Source organism: Malania oleifera, chromosome 4 (genome assembly GCF_029873635.1).
Source record: "Malania oleifera isolate guangnan ecotype guangnan chromosome 4, ASM2987363v1, whole genome shotgun sequence".
NCBI lineage: Eukaryota > Viridiplantae > Streptophyta > Magnoliopsida > Santalales > Ximeniaceae > Malania > Malania oleifera.
The window spans coordinates 28,473,286-28,497,060 of NC_080420.1; positions in this window are offsets into that span (position 1 = coordinate 28,473,286).

Here is a 23,775-nt window from a genome sequence, read left to right on the forward strand (position 1 = left end):
AGTATTTTTATAAGAAATGCCACTTGAGAGAAATGAAACTAGATAAAGGAACCAGATTTTGGAGATCGATTGTTCGTGTGATTCCTGAAGTTTTAGAGCATGTCCGTGTTCGAATTAAAGAAGGGTTGGCTTCTTTCTGGTTTAATCGTTGGTTAGCCTTTGGTCTCCTTTGTGCTAAGGTTCAGGAAATTAGTAACCATAAGCTATGAACTCGAGATTGTTGGGATAGAGATGGGTGGAATGTTGATTTATTAGTGGATTTGTTGGGTGAGGATCAGGCTGAGGAAGTAATGAACTCTATTATTTCTTGCAAGGAGGGTCCAGATATAGTAATTTGGGAACCTTCAACAGATGGGAAATTCACCATGGCAAGTGCTTGGGAAATTATAAAGGAGCATAAAGAGGAATTCTCAGTTGCAAAATGGATCTGGCATCCTATGTTTCCAAAAAGGGTGTTAATTTGTATGTGGAAGTCTTGGTTTGCTTGTCTTTCATTGATACTCATATTAAAGAAGTAGGTGTTCAGATGGCCTCTCGATGTGATTGTTGTTCAAATGCCAAGATTGAATCTTTAGACCATGTGTTTTGCACTGGATCTTTTGCTCAAGAGGTATGGAAAAAAGTAGCAGTGGCGTTGGGTGTTAGTTGTATGGCAACGAGTACTTAGAAAGACAGAGTTAATGTCTGGTTTAGTTGTGCAATACGGGCCTCACAATTAGGCATTTCGGTAGGTCTTATACCTAGTATCATCATTTGGAAACTCTGGACTCATCGATGTAGAGCCAGGATGGAATCAATTCATGATTCGGTGAGAACTGTGTGACTTGATATTAAATATTGGCTGAGATCCATTTTAGACAAGCTAAATAAATGTGCACCTGCTTCTTACAAGGATATTGTAGTCCTTTGTGCTTTGGATATTCAAGTAAAAAATGTGGGGGTTCGTCTTCCTCGTGTAGTCAGATGGTGTAAACTTGGGATAGGTTGGGTTAAGTTGAATGTGGATGGGAGCTGTAGAGGTAACCCAGGTAAGTGGTGGTGGAGGCATGGTAAGAGATGAAAAGGTTTATTTAAAGCAGCTTTTTCCTCATTATTGGGTTATGAAGCAAATAACATGGCTGAATTGAAGGTGATTATTTTAGGGATTAATTTGTGCAAAGATCTCGGATTTGATCAAATGGAGATTGCATATGACTCTGTTTTGTTGGTTCAGTGGATAAATTATGGGAAGTGCTCGGTTTGGAACTTATGGGAATTGTGGAAGAGCTTATGCTAGCATTGAGAGGCATACAGTTCAAAGTGGAACATGTTTATAGGGAAGCAAATAAAAGTGCAGATTTCTTTTCCAAATAGGGTGAATTTGGTATTTCTCGATCATATAGTTGTCAGGATGATCTTCCTCAGCAAGTCAGGAGAATGATTCGATTGGATTTATTGAGTTTTCCTTCTTTGCGCTCATGATGTTTTATGTTATCTTCTGGAGTTTTGTTTGTTTTCCACTTATAGTTGTTTAGTTATTAGTTTTAGTGGTTGCTGGTCTTTAGGTTTTTTGGTTTGGTTTATGGTGGTTTAGTTAGTTTTAGGATCTTGGAGTTTGCTTTTGTTGTCTCATAGTCTCAAGATTGGAACCACAGTATTCCTCCGTCATAAGTGAGGTGTTTTCTAATAAAGTTAGGAGGTGCCGCCCTCTTTTACCAAAAAAAAAAAAAAACAAGATTAACTTGTTGATTGAATTGAAATGTTCAAAAGGATTATTGGTTGGACTTATTAGGTTGCAAATCAATATCATTATAATTGTGTGATTGCTAAATATTAATTTGTTGGGTTAACTCTTAACTAAAGGAACTTGTAAAACAAAAAGGTTCCAAATAAAATTTTAAAAACCCAATTCACCCCCCCTATTGGGAATACACCTTACTTCTTATGTTTAACTTTAAGTGTGGGAGGTTTTTGTTCAGTTAAGGGGTTCCTATGGTCAGCCTAGATTTTGATGAGCTTCAATATAAATCCAATGTAATGCATGCACAAACAAACCTATTTTACTATTACAACTTAAACATAATAAAGTCTTCGGTCCTTGCTCGTTGTAAGTCCATGAAATGCCCAAGATAATGTGATCTTTAAGCTTTGTCTTGACTTATACACTTCATCATCACTTGTGCTATCTAAGGTTTAACATATTCATTCACTAAGCACAAATATGAGATGTTGTAGTTTGTCAGAATCAAAAGTAGGGATTGGACTCAAAAAGCTAACGTAGAAGTTAATAGCTCACACGCACAACTTAATTTATCACAAAACAAAAAAGAAAAATCTACTCTTCCTTTTAGTTTACCACTGATATTGGAGACTTACATATTATAATAAAACTTGTTGAATTTTTGAGTCCGATCCCTGTTTTGATGCTGACAAAGTACAAGTATCTTATATGTGCATTTAGTATGTGAACATGTTTATAATTCAGAACACACATAAGGTAAAGGAGAAATAGAAGTCATAAAGGACTTAAAGACCATCTCATCTTGGCGTATTCCATGAAGACAGAATAGTAAATGAAAAAAAGACACATATTTTAAATTGTAATGCATTTAATTCATATTTGGTATGTAATAATTTAGTTCTTGCATGATGTGAAGACTGACCATAGAGCACCTTAACTTTCTTCAAAAACCCTCTTCATAAAAACTAAACTCACACCAAGGTTTTTGAAATTATCTTGAGGAAAAAATGAGGCTAAAATTCATGTTTTGTAAAGGCCTCAGTCGACCGGCCTTCTCAATCTTTAAATGACTCAATCAACCGACCAGCTCGGACGACCGGCCATGGTTTTCTTAAAACACCCAGTCGACCGACCTTAACTTGGGCCAGGTTTCTAAAGCCTCAGCCAACCAACCAAGTTAGAACGAAACAACCTTAGTCGACCGACATTGTTCACTCGGTCGACTGGCTCTTGAGGCCAGCCAACAGAAACTACAAAGGGTCGAAAATCACCCAAGGTCAGCCGAGTGGCAATTCCCTCAGTCCACTGAACCCTTTTGACTTTTTGAAAATACAGTGAGGCCAGCCAATCAGCGCCTTCGCCAGTCAATCGAATTTGTTGGGGTTTTGAATTTTTCAATATTTAAATGCAATTAATTTTAGATTAAACAAATTAATAAATGTCCATCATGTCCCTAACGGTCATATATTGGGAGATGTCTATGAATAGCCCCTCATAACCCTATTTTTAAATGATGCTTAGATTGTAAATCCTCCCAAAATATTTTTGTGCTTTAACTCATACTCTCTTATATTTATTCCTTTGAAATATTTTCTTTAAGAGAGAATTTATTTTGAGCATTTAATTTGATCATCCCAAGCATTTACTCTCTCTGAATCTTGTATTTTGAAAATCCTTTTTGAGAATAAACATTGAGTTTCTCCCACATATTTTCTTGATAAATATTTTTTGGGGAAAATTTTTATAGCTTGTGGATCTTTGCACATCCATTGCAAGATTCAAAAGCTCATTGTGTTTTTATTATAAAAATATTTTTTACGCAAAAACCCTGACTTCCCTTGAACTATATTTTTGATTATCATCTTTGGGAAAATATTTGGGTAAGTGAAGAGAACCTTGGGCATATTTTCAACTACATATCTTTGCTTGAAAGGTCTCTTATTTTTGTCTTGAGAAAATTATTTTGAAAGCAAACCCTAGGTTCTCCTATACTTTTTATTGAAATATATTTTCGGAGAAATATTTAGTTGGATTTAAATCTTTGAAGTTTTTATTATATACATTTTATTCAAAGATTGCAAAAATCATATTGAGAAAAATACTCATACTCTACTGAGCTTAAACTCATATTTGAGAGTGCATTTAGAGTTTCATATTGTACATCTCTGCTTTTGTAGAAACACTTTGTTTGTACACAAAATTTCATATTTTTGTATTCCAGGCGTAGCCTGAAGAGGAATACACCATCCTGTAAGGTGTACCAATTTGCCTCTAACCCGGTTAAGTGATCCAGGGAGACTCCGCCCCGTAAAGAGAGGTTTGGTTCTGCTCGGTAAGTGAACAAAGCAGACTCCACCTCGTAAGGAGAACCAGTTTGGCTCAGCCTGGTGAATTAAGCTGAGGAGACTCCGCCTCGTAAGGAGAATTGATTTGGCATCACCCGTAAGTGAGCCAAGGACACTCCGCCTCATAAGGAGAACTAGTTTGGCTCAGCCTGATGAATTGAGCTGAGGAAACTCTGCCTCACAAGGAGAACTAGTTTGGCTTCGCCCGTAAGTGAGCCGAGGAGACTCCGCCTTGTAAGGAGTATTGTAAACAGCGTTGTTACGTCCGGTTAAGTGAACACTTAGTGGAATCCTTGAGTTGTTGGCCCAAGGAGGGGACGTAGGCAGGATTGGTCAAAAGTCGATAAAAATAATTATTTCTGCTATTCTCTCCCTACCTGCACTTGTATGCTTATATTAAATTTGTTGCGATTGTTTTATTTATTTCAAATATTTGTATACGTTTATTTTTTTGGTATTAGTGTTTGCATAGAAAGACCCTAGATTGTAAAATATTGGTCGCGGTTTAAAAGTGAACAGACCTAACTTAGGAAAAAAATTTTAAATGCTCAATTCACCACCCTTCTTGGAAATATATCATTCACATCAAGACACTATCTTATTTAAAAGAAACACTTTACCTGTGAATTGTAATTTTATTCAAATTTTTTTTATGAAGTACAAAATTCTAAATTACTTAATCTCTATGGAAGCTTCAACGGAAATATATTAAACAGTTGCTACAATTATTATCATGATTGCAATTTCTTCCTATATGACTAAATGCTTTTTTTTAATAGAAAAAAAAAATTACAGACATAACCAATCACATATAATTTCAGGATTGAAAAAAAATGTAATATCTCTTTTTGTTGCTTGATTTCTAAGGAGGATTCATTGGAAAAGGGTAGACTGCCTCTCTCTCTCTCTCTCTCTCTCTCTCTCTCTCTCTCTCTCTCACACACACACACACACACACATTAAATTAGCATATAAACGTTCTCACAAGTCTCACATGGAAGCAAACCCACACCGAATTCAACCATCTTGTACAATATTTCTTATATATTGGCCATTAGATTCAAGCTGTCAAGCTAGCCCTGCAATTAAAATCCCATTCCTCTTTAACTTAATTTCTCTCCTTATTTCAACATTGCTCCTCCATGCTTCCTCTTCCTCTCCCGCCATGGCCATCAACACATCCCACCCTCTACTGCTTAACATCCTTCTTTACCTCTCTCTCCTCTTCTTCCTCCTCCATCAATTCTCTAATTTCAACTCATCATCCACACTGACCACCACCACCCAATATTTCATCCACAGGAAAGCCCTCTTGTCCACCAAATTTGACTTCACCCCATTCCACCACCACCACCATCACCACCACCACCGGCGGCGGCAGCAGCGGCAAGCGCATTCGCAGCCAGAGAAAGGCGAGATCGATCCGCGCTATGGTGTCGAGAAGCGCCTCGTACCAACCGGGCCAAACCCATTACACCACTGATGACCTAGGAGTATCGGCCGAGCAGCTGGCCGGCCACCGAAATTGCGAACGGGATGAGAGAGAATGAAAAAGGAAACAAAAAAAAGGGGTTTGCGAGGGCAATCTCATCATCACCGGCATCATCATCGACCTGGTCACGTATGAATACATATGGTACTCAATGTTTGTCTCCTTGTTTTTTCTTTTAATTTTCATAAACCCTAACGAAGATCAAGGCATGGAGGGTGCATGATCTGGTGACGGAGTTTGAGCTTGTAAATGTATTGATGAAGCTAAGCTAGCTAGCTAGAGAACATTAATTTTATTACTGTAAGGTTGGAAATATATCTATAATATTATATTGATACATTATTCACCATTTGATGATTCATAATGTATATGTATAATTAATATTATATATATAATTATCAATTATCGTTAATTATTGTTGTTGTCGCTGCAAATGTGCGTATATATATTTATGATTTCAAAGGAAACATGAGTAGCTGGGACGGCACGGCACAATCACGAGAGGGAGGAAGATATTTGGGAATTACAGCAAAAGTGAGATAGATGATATTTATTAATGAAAGAGGTTGGGTAGTGTGGAAGCTTTAATTTTGCTTTCCATGAAGATTAGTGTTTGTAGGGGTTGAGTACTGGGCAGTACACGTGATCATAGGCCATGGTTTTGATGAGTTCCTCGTCCCCCACCCATGACTTAATTGATTATTACCATTCCACCTTTTTTTTTTTTTTTTTTCTTTATACCTCTCTAAATTCCAGATTTGAATTTGAGCTTGTGTCATGAATTTAAAAGAAAGTCAATATAACTTTGTATTATCTTGATTTATATTCACACAAATCCAAATTCAAAGACATAATACTATACTCTCAAATATGGGATAATGAAAATATATGAAATAACCGGACTTTTATATTTGATATCGAGAAAAATAAGAAAGGGAACAAAATATACAATAATCGAACAGTAAATTAAATAAAAAGAATGATGGAGCATGAAGATTATATATGTATTAAAAAAAAAACCATTTTTTGGGGTAGTCATTGCAATTTTGATGAACAAATTCATAGTTTTGATAAAGAATACACCTTATTGCTACCCCAATTTAAGAAATTGAAGGAAAAATATATTTGTTGTGTTTTTACTTTCCATGTTTTCTTTCCTTTTGACGTGCATTAATGGTTTCTTGAGTCATTCTCGAGAACAGGAAAGATAATAAGCGAACTATAATTTATATTCGCCTCTCAATCTTTAGCATTGTGATATAAAAAATAACAAATATGCCAAATAAAATTTTTGAACTAAACGCATGATATAGATGTGCAATAAATGTGGCTATATTTCTATAAACCCACATTTAAATTAAGTCAGAAATAATGTATCAATAATCACATATTATGTTCCTATCGATGATTTAAGTTATGTCCAGCAAATTTATATCTTTACAAGAGACAATCTTTTAAATGAACTTTCATTAATGTTCTTTAATAGGTGATTAAGTGTACGGAAAAGAATATAATTTTAGTACTATATTAAAGAGATTAGAAATCTCATGTTTGTATCTTAAAAAAACTGAAAATAAATTTGTGCAATCTCTCCACACCTTGATCAGCGAGACCTGGGGGTGGAGGACGCTGATCCGTAGGTTTGGAGCCGCACCAGGGGATCCGAAGGGCTCGTTGGTGGCTAGAATTTTATGTAAAAACAATAAAAATAAAATAAGCATGAGAATATGATTTTAATTTCATGAACAAAGGACCAGCACGTTTGGACATTTTCCGGGTTTCGATTAACTGGAGGAGCTAGTACTACCTGAATCTGAGGCCTGTTTTAAGTATTTTTAATAGTAATGTTCTTATTACTATATAACAGGGGGGTTGACTTAGACCAGTTTTCAAGTGTTAGGCGTCATGAAGTAGCGTAAAAAGCTGAAGCCCTTTTTCAGGGCCTTCTAACATGGGATTTTGGCCTTTGGGAAGAGCTGGCCCTTGTCCATTACTATTCAGCATTTCTGCTTTGGGCAGTGGGGATTTCTGTTTATTACTAATAGTTTAATAGTGGTTTGTTTAATATGTGCGCAAACGCCTTCTATTATAATCATCATAATCTCTTCTTGTTCTTTTTTCCTTCTTTTTTTTTCTCTTATCTTTTTAATGTCGTTGCCCTTGGAAGATTAGGGAGAAAGTTTGAAATCATGTTGAGAGAGGTTGTAGGAGAGTTGTTTCACATTGCCCAACTCAAGTTTAGCTTGTAGTGTTTTGGAAGTGTTTAGGCATGGTGTTAAATTCTATATGAGCTTGTTACTGTGATTTATATTTGTCTTTTTACTTTTTTGTTCCTTTCAATCCACTTGAATCCATAAGAGGAAAATCAGTGACCTTGCTGGTGGTGGCCATGGATACTTGTGGTGAGAAGTATCACTGGAACGGACCTCCTTAATTCCAGCGATTTTGCACAATAGCAGAAGTGATAAAAGCAAGTGAATTGTCTGAGGTAGATTATCTATCTAGGGTCGGTAGTATTAAAAGAAGTGGTCATTGCTATACTTCAGAACAGATGGAAATAAAGAGAAAAGGTAAAGAGAGAGTGAGTTAAGAGAAAGAACATGAAGTTAACGTGGAGAAGAACAAGGAAACTGATAATGAAGAAGCAAAGAAGTTTCTAAAACAACTCAAGATCAGTGACTATAGCATTGTGGAATTGTTGAACAAAACTCTAGCTCAAACCTTTATACTCAATTTGCTTGTAACTTTTGAAGGTCACGGGAATGCCTTGTTAAAAGTATTGAAGGAAAATCATATATCTCAGAATATGCCGGTTGAACAATTTGAAAAAATAGTCAATTATATGTTGACGATAAATAATGTTACTTACAGGAATGATGAAATTCTACCAGATGGAAAAGGTCATGTGAATTCTTTATATATAATTGTAAAACATGGACAAAATAGCATACCGCAAGTCTTGATTGATAATGGCTCAATACTTGTATGTCCATATTTAACACTAGCTAGTTAAGTTAGGAATAGACAAGTTTTCAATAAGAGAAAGCAATATAACAATTAAAGCTTTTGATGGAACTATGAGAGAAGTTGTGGGGAAGATTAATCTAGACAACGAGATCGGTCCTTGTATCTTCACAATTGCATTCTAAGTTTTGGAAATTCCTTTAAATTGAGTCGGGGCAGTGCCATCTTCATTATATCAAAATTTAAAATTCGTTCATGGTGATCATCTAATTACAATAAAGGAAGAAAAGAACATTGGGTTCAACCAAATGTGATACCTTACATTGAAGTTGAGCCAATAGATTGTCCCCTTTATGCAATAGAGACGATAATTTTGGCCTTTGGAAATGAAAATGCCAAAAATACAAAACCAATTGCAAATGTTAGCATGATAATTGCATAATGAATGCTAGAACAAGAAGATGAGATGAAAGAAGAAACTTTAAATGAGTTTGGACTAGTGATCCCAAATATTCACTATAATTTTCATAATTCATCACATGTTATGAAGTATGGACCGGTGATTATACCAAAAAAAGGCATCAAGTTCAAGAAGTTCACTGAATCATTTTATTTTTATTTATTTTTTAATCATAATGTAAATGTAATGACCAAAATAGATGTGTACACATACACTGAATCATTTTAAGATGAGTCGTTAGTTGATCAAGAGGAGCATTAATTAGCTGGATGATCCTATGTAAGAGTGATTTGTTAAACACAAACTTTTCTTGACCTGTAGTTGAAGAAAAGGTTCATCATTGTAAATAGGTTTATCGTACTAATTTTCTTTGTATTTATACCATCTACCATTTCCTTGTATCATTCCTTGAACCCTGAGACATTGTTGGTTGTAATAAGAGTACTTTATCTAGTATTAATGAAAGAGATAAGGAATTAAAGACAAAGAGAAGCTTTTGAAAATGATGGAAGCACAAAGATTAAGCACATAGAAGATATGAAAGAGGATTCAACGCAAAGGGCGACATTTGCTATCTCGTTGAATATAAAATGATAAAGTTCAAGGGTGTGATCATCTAATCAAGTCAATAAATGAGGTTGAAGACTATGTACAACAGCATCTTTGCACTATTAAGGGCCCTGTGTAGTGAAGATAGTTCCTTGAACAAGTTAGATGTAAACAAATAAGTTTAAGTCTTAAAGCTTTGTTTTTCAATAAAGTTCAAGTTTTTGCCTCAATATGTCTTCAATTGTGACTTCTTTATTATCCATGAGAGATAATCTTTGAAAAAAGGGAAGAAAACAAAACAAAAAGAAAAAAAAAATGTGATTATTGCCAAAGGACAGATTTTTACAAGACATCTTGATCTCTGAAGGTGGGGCGCATAGGTAACCTATCAAATAAAATGATAGGTTCAGTCCAAAAGGCTACAAGGTTGAAGTTTCCAATGAGAATTTAATGCTTGTCATTCGGCCTTAGAAATAAAAACTCACAATTCATTTAAGAATTAGAACATTGGACGAAATGTTTTTTTTAACTAAAATTGAGACAATTAAGGATGTTCTTTAAAGTTTCAAGGATGTTAATTGGGCTATTTTAAGAGTGTGGATGATCACTAAAGTATTCTTTTATGCTTGAATTTCTTATTTGTTCATGAAAAATAGTAGAGTCATCATCAGAAGTCAACAATGATCTTTCCATTGACACCAAATTTTGTTTTAGTCAAACTTCCAACAATTGTTCACATTCTTTTTCGAACTTCCTCATTTGGAATTCCAAACTCAATCCATTCACAAGGTAAATAGAAAACTTCACTAATGAAAAGAATACAAAGGCATAAGATTTGTTTTAGTGAAGCAAAACTGCAAAATTCATGCTCAAGCTTTGAAATTTCTAAAAGCTCTATGAAAGTACTTGGCTAAAGCGATGATTAAATCATGAAAGGGGAAATCTATATCCAATTTGTTGGATTTTGGCCAAAAATGACCTCTCTATCTTTTCCTAACATCTTAATTCAAATATGTTAATAAAAGAGGGGCAATTGTAGATATTCATTCTTTGACCAAATAAATTTTAATCCAAATAAAGACATCAAAATTCAAAGAAAAAGGTAAAGATAAAAGCAAATCATTCACTAGGTAGTTAACCAACCACCGAAGGTGATTGACCGGCCTTCTCTCCATTTTTATTGTTTGGCACCACCCACAAATGGTCAATCAGCCCCTTCAAGAAATCCACCTATATTATTTGAATTTTTGAGTTGTTCTCCTCTGATTGGCTAGGGATTTTGGGCTTGCCACGTGCCTTTTTATGCTACCTGTCAACTTTTGACAATAGCAATTGATAGTTGGTAGTTTTCGGTAGTTATTTTATAATTTTAAATTTTAAATTTCAAATTTCAAATGGGTTTTCTCTCCTTTCTATATGAGGTTTGTAAAACGACTTCTTATGGAAGAGTTTAGGGCATGTCCAAGTGGAAGCAAGGTAAGAATTTTTTAGTATTTCATGGGGTTCAAAAGGGATCTCTATTGAAGAATAAATAAGAGAGGAAAATAGGCTTTGGGGGTGTGATTCGAAGTGAGAGTGTCTTGACCTACAGAGGTTTATTCTTCAAAGAGGTCAATGTCTACCTTTTACTTAGTTAATTTCCATTCATTTGGTCAATTTTGGCATGTTGAAGCATATTGTTGTATCTTTGAATACCATGGTTAATGTTTCATGATTTCTCTATTGATCTAAAATGAAAATGCATGTTAGGAGTAGTAAAACATGTTTCTATCTTGATTGCATAGGAAAAAGCAAGTTTGAATACCGAAATTTCATGTTTATATGGAAATGCAAGTTTAGACGGTTGACCAACCCATATAGGCTGTCAACTAGTCTTTTCCCATTTGAAAAATATAGTTGTTGGCTATAGGTGATCGACTAGTTCCTACACATGGTTAACTACCAAATCCCAAAAGTGCCATTTGATTTTGATTTAAGGATATTACGTGTTTTGAAGTCTCTATACTTGGTAGAGCACTTGTAGTTAAGTTTGATTAAACTTTGTTAGATTTTTTCATGGTTTCTCTTTAAAAAAAAAAAAAGTCAACTTTCATTCAAAGAAAATGAACTTTTATGAGCTTTCAAAAAAAAAATTTCATGTTTTTCGAAGTTTTCAAAACATGATGGAGTCCTGCATCTTGTTGTGCAAAGTAAACACCAATGCACGGCGGAAACACAAATTGAATCGGAACATTCAATGCAGCACCGAACGATGAACAATATATAAACAATCAATCACAAAGAGAATAAAATAAAGTAATAAAAACACACGACACAAGAATTTATGTGGTTTGGCAATGTGCCTACGTCCACAGGAGCAAGCGGTTTATTTTTACTATCGTATCAAACAAGGGTTACAAAATAATGTTTATATTCTAACCCTATGCATACAAAAGGCTTATAAATTATCTAAATTACTTGTATTGTAATCCCCGAAGCAAAATCCTCCAAATCGATACAAAGGTTTGGATCATTGCACCCCCCACGACTCGGACTCCCACATTCGCAACAAACCGACATAGAGGTTTGGGTAATCGTACCCCGACGACTCAAACTCCCACGTCCGCATTAAACCGACACAGAGGTTTTGGTCATCGTACCCCCACGGCTCAAACTCCCACGTCCGTAGAAAACCAACACAGAGGTTTGGATCATCGTACCCCCAGGGCTCAGACTCTCACGTCCGCAGCAAACTGATACGAAGGTTTGGGTCATCGTACCCCCACGGCTCAAACTCCCACGTCCGCAACAAACCAACAAAAAGGTTTGGTCATCACACCCCCACGGCTAGGACTCCCACATCCGCAGCAAACTGACACAAAGGTTTGGGTCATCGCACCCCCATGGCTCAAACTCCCACGTCCACAGCAAATCGACATAGAGATTTGGGTCATCGTACCCCCACGGCTCGGACTCCCACGTCTGCAGCAAACCAATATAGAGGTTTGGGGTTTGAGGTCCCTTCACCCTCATGACTCGAGCTCCTACACCCGATACATGACATCTCTCTAGCTTGAATTTCTACACCTAACACTGATCACTAACCTCCGCTAACTCCCAACTGCTAACTATAAAAAAAAAAAAAAAAAAATGTCTTCCTCATTGACAAAAGCCAGTTGCAATTGATCAACTAGAGCTGTGATCTGGTTAAAATAAGTGTCTTTCATCTTTGCAAATTTGTTTACTTCAAATAACGTAGGAGAGTTCTTACTGTTACTTTGAAGTAACAAACCCTACAAAGAGGGGCAGTTGTCGACACCCCAATTTTAACCAGGCTTCTCCAAGGAAACCTAATGAAACTGGAGTTGATTTTAAGCCCCGAATGGCCTTGAGTCTTGAAAGTGAGGCCCTAATCCCTCAATCGAGTTCTTCCAATCTCAACCAAGTCTCTAAAAATCAAAATTGTGGTTTAAAGTTGAGTCTTGTAAATTTTTAGTCCAGGTCTTAGGTCTTCATGCAAATTGTTAGGAAAGAGCTATGGTAATTTTCGTTAACTCTTTTAGTTGCAAAACTAACCTTGATTGTCATGTAGGACCCCATAGTCCCAAAATCAACTCCCCTTAGGTATTAAGGTTTGAGTCTTAGGAGATCGAGAATTGAGTCCTTTTAAGTTGAATATCTCTAATTTGGTTGGTTTCAAAACCAAGTTTCCTTAGTTGAGCCTTGTAGTCACCAAATTCATTGTAGGCTAGGTTGCAAGGTCCTTTAATTTTAGAATTTATTGTTCTCCATGATAAGTCTAGGTCTTATTCTCCAAGTTCTCAATTTTAATCTCAAAACCCAAAATTAGTTTAGAGTTCTCATAATAAATCAAGGTGTGGTCCTTTAATTCCAAAATCGGTGTTCTTCATAATAAGTTTTAGGTCTCATCCTCTAAGTTGCAATTTGAAGAACTGATTTAGTTAATCGAGTCCTTCTAAGTGTCCATGAGTCCGGGAATTTCCAAAGTAGGGATTGAACTTTTAAATCTTAACCTGCTTTGAAATTAGGTCTCAATTTTAGGACGGTCCTGTTGGGTCATTAAAGTCATATTTATCATTTCATTGCTGTTCAAAAGTGGTCAACCCTAAAGTCAAAATTAAAATAAAACAAACAGTCTTTAATAACATGCACGTGCACAGTGAGGTGCACACTAAAGGATGTTACACATGGGGGTACATGCAGAAAGTTACAAATGGTGCAAGGAAATTCAGATGTTACCAGTGTACACCCTAATGCTACAATACAAGGAAAAGACAGGGGTACATACTTTTACACAAAAATTCAAAAAAAATAAAAAATTCAAAAAAAAAAGAGAAAAAATAGACAATTTCATGCCCGCCATTCTTGTGCTACCACATGGATTCCCCAATCACCTGTGCACAGAAGAAAAAAGGGAACGAAGTTAGTTAACAAGAGGAAAATACAAAAGCAAAAATAAATAATAATAGATTCCATGCCCGCCATCCCTGTGCTTCCAGCTGGAAGCCCATAAAAAGCTCGCAAGTCCCAGCATGCCACCTGGGCAATTCAGCTGCGCACAAGGGTGGAATAGAAATCAGAAATTCATGAAATCAAAAAGGGAAAAGGCAAGCACACGTGCAGGGAATTATTCCCTAACATAGGTTGTTAGGAGGAATTCCGACAACCAATTTTGGCGCCAAAGCATTCCGAGACCCCCTATAAATAAAGAGTCCCAACTTCTGTAGCAGACACCTTGGGGGAAATATAGAGCCACTTCGCAAAAATAGAGAGAAACAAAGAGAGCGCAAAAGCACTCTAAAAAAATTGACAGAAAAGAAAACAATTGAGAGAAAGAAAGAAAATCAGAAAGGGAGGGGGGAGTTCTACATAATTCGATAGGAATATCAGAGAAAGGTTGGCGCTCTTCCCGGTTGCCGAGAGCAAAATTCAGAATTGCACCTGAATAGACAAACCTGGAAGCTGGCACCGGACCAGTCACTAAACCTCATACCAGGGGACAAAACTATACAAATCCAAAGTCCGGAAAAGAAAAAGGGAGGAGGGAAAGTTGGAGGTAAAGATCCATTTCTATTTCCTAGGTTACACGTTGCATCATGTTAATGTGAAAGCAGGTACTTTTTCTACAAACTTCAGGTTCAAATTCGAACTAGAAGTTTCACTCTGGATTTAACTAAAATCTCTAATCTGAACCAAAGTTCAGAGCCAAACTCGAGATCGAAACCCCCTCGATCTAGTTTCTATTTTGAACTAGAAGCATGTACCCGCTTACTCTTCATACTCGAACCTATACCAGAATCGAGATCCAAACCCTCTGTGACTTGAACCCTTTTTAACCTTCACTCGGGTCACACCCGGACCTAAGCCTCGAACCCAAGCCCTTTTAATTTAAAAACCTAGGAGGCCCCGTTTTAAAAGTTAGTCTGGGTTGGCCCTTTTTTTTTTTTTTTTAAATCACTAGAAGCCCTGTTTTTTTTTTAAAAAAAAAATGAAGTGGGTCGGCTTATTGTTTACAAAAATCCAATACAGGCCCTGTTTTTAAAAATAAAGCTAGGCCATCCTGTTTTTAAAATCAAAAGAGGCCCTTCTTTTTAAAATTTCAAGTGGGTCGGCCCATTTTAAAAATGCCCCGGGCCCTGTTTTAAAAAAAGAAGTGGGTGGGCCAGCCCATTTTATAAATGCCCCGGGCCCTGTTTTAAAAAAGAAAGTGGGATTGCTTGTTTTTTTTTAAATGACCCAAGGCCCATTTCCATGACCAAGCCCACTTGAACTCTAAACTAAACCCAGGCCCAACTCACTCAGGCCCACTCTTGCAAATCTCAAGGTCCCACGTGACCTAGACACATGCCAACCCACTTGCCTAGGTTAGCACACTAAACTCACCAGAGTTCGTCCAAATCAACACACACGCACACACACTCATTGGGTTGACTCGCACGATTCAATCCTGACAGTCACTCACCGAGTTGAAGATGAGTTGATTCGTCTTCGACCTCACCCTAAAACTGAAATCCTAAAAAACCCTAACAAATATAGGACCTCAGAGTGCACACATGAACACTGAGACATAAGGAAGCACACTAGTCATCTTTTTAACCAAAACATATACAGATATGAACATAATTCGACATTACAATCTCAAATCAACATCCCAAATAGCAAAAAAAGAAATGAGATACTTAGCTTTTTTTTCGCGGGATGTTTGAAAGGATTTTCTAGGGATCCGTGCCGATATTCTTACTCAAAATGCCTCCCTTGGAGCTCGCAGTGCACCATGGTCTCACCGTATGGTCCTATATTCGTTTGAATGTGCCCACAAATACCTAAGCGGGGTTTTGTAGAAGGCTAGGATTTAGAGTGTCCATTTGCAGCTGAATATTCGAGAGAGATCCGAGAGGAGTGTGAGATTTTTTTTCTTTTGGGATTCGAGAGAGTTGAGTGAAGGGAAAGGGTGTGAGTTACAACGTGGTCAGGCTTAGGACTTTATGGCTTCAGAGAAGAGACAAGAGGGCGAGAGAACTAGGGTCTCATTTCACAGAGAGAGGGAGAGAGAGGGAGAGGGTTGTGAGAGAGAGAAGAACGAAAATGGAAAAACCAAAATTTTCAGTTTAAGTATGTCAAGCCTTAGGACTGTAAGATTTCCACACGTGGCATGAATGATCCATCCGATTAAGCCGCATGTGAGATCTCTCCATGTCCGTTCGATCTCTCGCTCCCATCAATGGCCAAGATGATCCCAGAACTGATGACCCCCTTTGATCCTTGCATACCCACTCACCATTCTACATGTGGAGCCCTTGTCCACTTAGCTTTTAGTGCAAGAGAACGGTCGCATATCAGCCATTTGATCACATTTCCACCAATGATCCATATTGCTCCGTGTTAGTGTTGTCAGCGTCGGGTGTCCTTACGTCCTCCCCAGTTGTCCAATCTCTCCACGCATCAACGGCCAAGATCTACTTTGTGTCATGAGCATTAATGAAGGGCATCTCATCCACTTGCCATGTGGCACGTGGCGCCTTCACTCTTCATGCGTAGCAGGTCTAGACGTGGCTAACTCTCGACCCTTGGATCTATGCTCCCTTTGGATGGTCAAGATTTGATCATGCCATTCGGCCAGACACGTCCCAAGATCTCCGCCTCCATCAATGGTCAAGATCGACCATGTCAGAAGTCATGATGGACTCTTGACCCACCATGCGAGAAGTGACACGTGGCGCCCATCTTCTTCGTATTCGCCTAGCCTAGCGTGGCCCTTCGAGAACCCTCCGATCAAGACTCCCTATCCACGATCACGATCATGCCATGTGGCTTATTTGTGGTCTTTGTGGTCCACCGTTTGGAGATCGACACATGGCCCGGCCTTGGGTCGGCCAGTCCTGACCCAGACCTTAAACCGGTCTCCTTCAGATCGATCAAAGTTTGACCGATCCACCTCCCCTCTGAACTGTATAAACCCAGTTCCTTTTCTTTCTAAATTTCTTATTTTAAATTCTAAATTTCAAATAAACTCCAAAATTCATAAATAAATAAAAACTCATAAAAATTCAGGAAAAACACTAAAAATATAGAAAAATGAGAGAAAATTTTTTAAAATGTTTTAAGTCAGTTTAAAAATAATTCCATACATGTTCATTCTTATTCATGCATACACTCGTACCCTCATACACACACATGCATGCATGCACGTGCACGCACACACCCACACACATGCATGCATGCATATGCATATACACACCCACACATGTGCACTTTCATTCTAATACTTATACACACACATGCATGCATACACACACACACACACGTGCACTTTCATTCTAACACTTACATACACTTATGCATGCATGCACATGCACACACACATGCATGCATGCATGCACATGCATATACACACCCACACACGTGCACTTTCATTCTAACACTTAAACACACACACATGCATGCATACACATGGGTGTACACACCCACACACGTGCATTGTCATTCATGCATGTCCACACTCACGCACTCACACACACACATTCATGCATGCATATGCAAGTACACACTCACCCATATGCACTTTCATTCATGCATGTCCACACCTATGCATTCTAACATGTACACACACACATGCATGCATAGGCCGTCCTTCATGCATTCACATCCCTTTTCATGCACACATATCTCCACATTTGTTTTACATACATATTCATGAGCACACCCTAAGCTCCTTGGTCTTGACCAGACCCTAAACAGGTTGACCTTTCCAGTTTTCTCCCCGAATTGGTCAGGTCGTCTGAACCGCGACTAAGCCGGTTCAGTTTGCGTCATCTCTATTTGAATAATTCCAAAATGCACCAAAATCCACAAAAACATAAAAGTCAAAAAAGGTCAAAAAAATAATATCAAGCTTTGATTTTCATGGTTTTTGTATTAATTTTATTTGTGCTATTTCAAAGTTCAGAAAAAAAAAATCACAAAAATCACAAAAATGTTTCCACACTCAGAAAAATCACAAAAATGTTTCTTTGGCCTAGGAAATTGTTTTCATCCTAAACGAGTGTATTTTTATAAACTATTTTCTCGATTTTTCGATCCCAATGATTTTAAAGGGTGGCATGAACTCTTCGGAGTACGATATGCCCCAGTTCTGAGGGAATACCTATATAGTACTTTTATTTTTTTTAATTTTCGGAAAGGAGTAATCTTACGGGCTTATTACATTTAATTTTTGGGATAATCTTCAATTAATCTAGTACCGTTCATAAGAATGGGCTTGTAGGGGATGCTAATACCTTCCTCTTACGTAACCGTACTCCCGAGCTCGACTCTGGTAACGCAGACCGATTCTACCCTTAATTGGGTAGTAATCAAGTATTCTAACCACTCTTCAAAAGGTTAGTGGCAACTCCATCTCACCATGTTTTCCACAAAAATACTTTTTCAAAATTCACAATTGTTGGCCTAATAAGGTCTTTCAATCAGTTTTGGTGATAACAAACAAAGGATATTTTAGCATGGAAAGGTTGATTTTTTGTGTTTCAAGAAACCATAGATCAAGTATGGATCAAGTGTAGATCAAGTATGGATCAAGTGTGGGTCATCAAGGAAGTTAAACTAACAAGTGATCCAAAGAAAAACTAAAGCATTGGCAGATAAAGCAAGTTCAAGCACATATCCAAAGAACTTCAAAAGCAAAAGGAATGAGAATGATTTCAAGCATGGCATATAAAATTTTTAGGAAATCCATTGTAAGTATTTCAAAGTTAAATATCGATTGAAATATGTTTTGAAGCTTGTCCAGAAGATTATGAGGACTTAAAAACCTATTTAGGATTATTAAAACAAGTTTTGATTAAGAGAGTAAATCATTTTTTATGGAAAATATTTTTCAGCAGCTTTTTGTCTATTCAAATGACTGAATTCTCTGTTCAGATGACTGAACTTCATATTCAGACGTCTGAAGAATAAGCTTAGATGTCTGAAGATTTTCTGGGAAGAAACAGAAATAGGCAGTAGCTGTTCAGATGACTGAACCTGGACTTCGGTCATCTGAACTCGACTCTTCGGTCGTCTGAACCCTATCTTCGGTCATCTGACCTTGTGTCCAGTTCATTTTTTAAAGGGTCTAGGGAACTTCAGATGACTGAACTCGACTCTTCAGTCATCTAAACACTGTTCAACGGGCAATTTTTTTGAAATTTAATATTTTGAATAATAGTTGCTTGGGCTCCAAACTTTTTAAAAACTTGGGAAATTATCTAAGGAAACTTTAGTAACAAGGAAACTTGTTTGAAAGCCTATAAATACAAGGTTTTTGGAAATCAAAAGATACCAAGTATTGAAAATCTCTCATAAGCTCTCTTGCTCTCAAAGCCTCATCTTGATCATCTCTTGCAAACTGAAAGTGTTGTGATTCTGAAATTCTTGTTCATCAATTTCTGAAGTTGGATTGCTGATTTCTCATCTGGAGAAAAGGAATTTGGTGAAATTATTGTTAAGCTTCAAAAGTGTATTTCATTCTTGATATCTATCTTTTGAAGTACATAGTTTTTAAATTGTACTAACCTGCTCTTTGTGTGAGCGTTTCTTGTACACAATCTTCTTATTGTTTCTCTTGTAGATTTTGGATGATTTCAGGTTGTTGGATCATTGACCAAACAAGGGTATATTGTTTGGAGAAGGTGGGCTCTAGGCTTAGCTAAGGAGTGATTGTAAACAGGTGTTGTTCCAGCCGGTAACGGAACTGCTATAGTGGAACCCTTCAGTATTTTGCCAAGGGCGAGGACATAGGCTATGTTGAACCCAAACCTTGTAAAAACCTTGTGTCTTTCTTTCTTCTTTACATATTACTTTCTGTACAATCTGTTGTTGTGTGTTTTAAAGTGCAGATTGCGGGATCTAAAGTTAGAATCAAAGGAAGACCCTTGATATTTAGGAAGTACGTTTGGATTGACCATTTGCGGAAACCCAAAAGGGAGTACATTGGTTAATCTGCGGAAATCTTAATCAAGAGAAGTGCATACAAAGGTTTTGTTCAAAGAAGGTTGAGAACGTCTACAGGGTAGCTGATAAAAATTCTAAAATTCTTGCATGATTGGTTGAATTGTTTAATTTGGTTGATTGGCTTGTGAATTTAAATTCCAGTATCTTGAAGTGTGATTGTTAGTTAATTGCTTTATTATTTCGGTGTCATAAGCATTAAAAATATTAAAAATGAAAAGAATCCAATTCACCCCGCCCCCTCTTGGGAAGCTATTCCTAATTTCAACAACCACTTTTTCCCAGTTCGCAGTCGCACCCGTGCATAATGTTTTTGGCGAGTCTAAGACGTCGCGACACACCCACTTGCATCTTATCACCCTCTTCCCTGCTGGAAGATCTACCAAATCCCACATCTAGTTCTAATGCAGTGATTCCATCTCCTCCACCATAACACCCATCATCTACCTCTATCTTGGCTATGCACCCCCTCTTGAAATTTAGTAGGATCCCCGCTACTAATGATAAGTGCCTAGGCAATGGCTTGATAGTGCGTCTAGGTCTAGCTACTACTATACTACAATGCTGCTGCTGGTCACCTGAGCTAGAACTCTCTACATCTTGACCTTTGATATATTCATCTTGAGTGTCTAACTCCACCTGCACCACACGCTCATTGCTACTGCAGTTTTCTGGCACCTGTTTCTCTTCTTCTTCCTAAGTACGCTGCAACATGGCTTTCTTATCGAAAACCACATCTCTACTAATTACCACTTTGTTTGCCACCATATCCCATAGCTTGAACCCTTTCGCCCCTTTCTGATATCATAGAAATTAAGATGCACCATATAGACTTCACCTAAAGCTTTGATCTCTCCTCACTAGGAATGTACATATAGGTTGTACACCCAAATACTCTCAAACCAATATAGTCTACCTCATTACCTGTCAACACCTCCTCAGAAACTTTTCCATCTTGTGATGTCTTTGGTGATCTGTTAACCAAGAAACAAGTCATACTCATCGCCTCGGCCCATAAATTCTTAGCGAGCTCAGCATTCAACCTAAGACACCGAATCCTTTTAGCTAGAGTTTGGTTCATCCTTTCCTCCACACCATTTTTTTTTGGTGTCTTATGTACAATAAAATGTCTCTTTATGCCATGCTACTCGCACAATTCTCTGAAACTCAAATTTGTGTACTCAGGGCCATTGTATGACCCGAGGCACTTAATCTTTCTCTCGGTCTAGTTTTTTACCTCAGTTTTCCATAATTTAAACTTGGCAAATGTCTCTGACTTATGCCGCATGAAGTGCACCCAAACCTTTTGTAAATAATCATCAATGAAATTCATAAAGTACATATGCCCTCCTCATGATGCTAGTCTCACTGGCCGCTAAACATCTAAATGAATGTAATTAAGTATTCCCTCTGTCTTGTGTGTGGCTGCCATGAACTGGACCCTATTATGTTTCCCAAGCACACAATACCTACAAAAATCCAACTTGCATGATTTGACCTCCTTCAAAATATTTCCCTTCTAAAGATCCTCCATTCCATGCTCACCCATATGCCCTAACTGCATATGCCACAAGACATGTTATCCAACTCAAACTCTGTAACTGCAGCTCCACCTATAACTGTAGTACCTAACAGTGTATAAATATTCCTCAGTACTTTGTGCCCCTTCATCATAGTCAGAACACCCTTACTCACCTTCATTACCCCACTTTTAGATTTGTTACTAAACATGTTACAATCTAAAGTGCCTAATAAAATAAAATTCTTCCTTAACTCCGGTATATGCCTGACATCACATAACGTCCTCACCACACTATCATACATTTTGATTCTGATGTTTCCCATTCCGACAACTTTGCATGAAGCATCGTTTCCTATCAAAACAACTACAATTCACCAATCTGTAAGTGGTAAACCAGTCTTTGTTAGGTGCCATATGATAAGAGCATACCGAATCTAAGATCCAAGAATCTATGAGACCATATGAACCAAATGAAACCAAGATCTTATCACCCTCACCGCTCCTAGAGACTCTTTCTTCCACTACATTCGCCATGTTTGATGAACCTTCTTTATTTTCAGCATTCCCCTTCTTTCTCTTTGGACAATCCAATTTTATATGCTCTTATGATCCTGATTACCTTTCACCACAAGCCCTTCACCTTGAGAATTATCATCGATGAGCTTCTTCCTCTGATGAAAACTCAATCGGGCACTCATGATATCCTCTGACTCCAGAGTTTCTTTCCCCCATGTTAGAGTCATAACCAGATTCTCATACATAGGAGACGTAGGTAGGGAATTCAATAGCATCAATGCTTTATCTTCGCCCTCGAACTTCATATCAACCCACTTCAGATCATTTATAATTTGATTGAATATGTTGATGTGTTGATTCAAATTTGAACCCTCTGCCATCTTAAGCCCATAAAACTTTTGCTTAAGATACAACTTGTTTGTCAATGACTTGGACATATACCGACTTAGCAATTTCAACCAAACTGTAGCTAGCGATTCCTTATCCACGACATGATACATCACATCATCAACCAAACAAAGCCTAATAGTCGCCATAGCCTTCACTTCCAACTCATGTCATCTATGCCTTCCGAGTGTCCTTCACCTTGAGAATTTTCATCGATTGGCTTCTTCCTCTGATGAAAACTCAACAGGGCACTCATGATATCCTCTAACTCCAGAGTTTCTTTCCCCTATGTCAGAGTCGTAATCAGATTCTCATACATAGGAGACATAGGTAGGTAATTCAGTAGCATCAACGCTTTATCTTCACCCTCAAACTTCACATTAACCCACTTCGGATCATTTATGATTTGATTGAATACGTTGATGTGTTGATTCAAATACGAACCCTCTGACATCTTAAGCCCATAAAGCTTTTTCTTAAGATACAACTAATTCATCAATGACTTGGACATATACCAACTCCCCAGTTTCAACCAAACTGCAGTTGGCGATTCCTCATCCATGACGTGATACATCACATCAGTATCCAAACAAAGCCTGATAGTTGCCACAGCCTTCGCTTCCAACTCATGTCGTCCATGCATTCCAACTGCCTCTCGTATAGTGCCTTCACCATACCTTGCTGCACCAACAAGTCCTTAACCCTCCGCGGCCAAATTCCAAAATTTCCTGATCCATCAAACTTGACAATATTAAACGTTTCAAAAGAAATCTCAGCCATTGGAACCAATAGCTCTGATACCAATTTGTTGTGCAAAGTAAACACCAATGCGCAACATAAACACAAATTGAATCGAAACGTGCAATGCAGTAACCAATGATGAACAATACGTAAACAATCAATCACAAAGAGAATAAAAGAAAGCAATAAAAACACATTACACAAGAATTTATGTGGTTCGGCAATGTGCCTACGTCCACGAGAACAAGCAATTAATTTTCACTATCATATCAAACAAGGGTTACAAAATAATGTTTATATTCTAACCCTATGCATACATAAGGCTTAGAAATTATCTAAAATACTCCTGTAGTAATCCCCAGAGGAAAATCCTCTGAAATCCCAAATCTGTTGATCTTCTTGAATCAAAACCTGTAAACAGCGCCAAACAATATTGTCAACAATTTCAACAAACCGTCGATGATTTAATGTAGAGGTTAGAAACCTGAGGAGTGATACTGTCAACGGTTTCTGGCAAACCGTCAATGGTTATCTCTTAAGAGCAAATCGTCGACCCAACTATCGACGATTTCTTCCTGTAGCTCAGCTACCTTA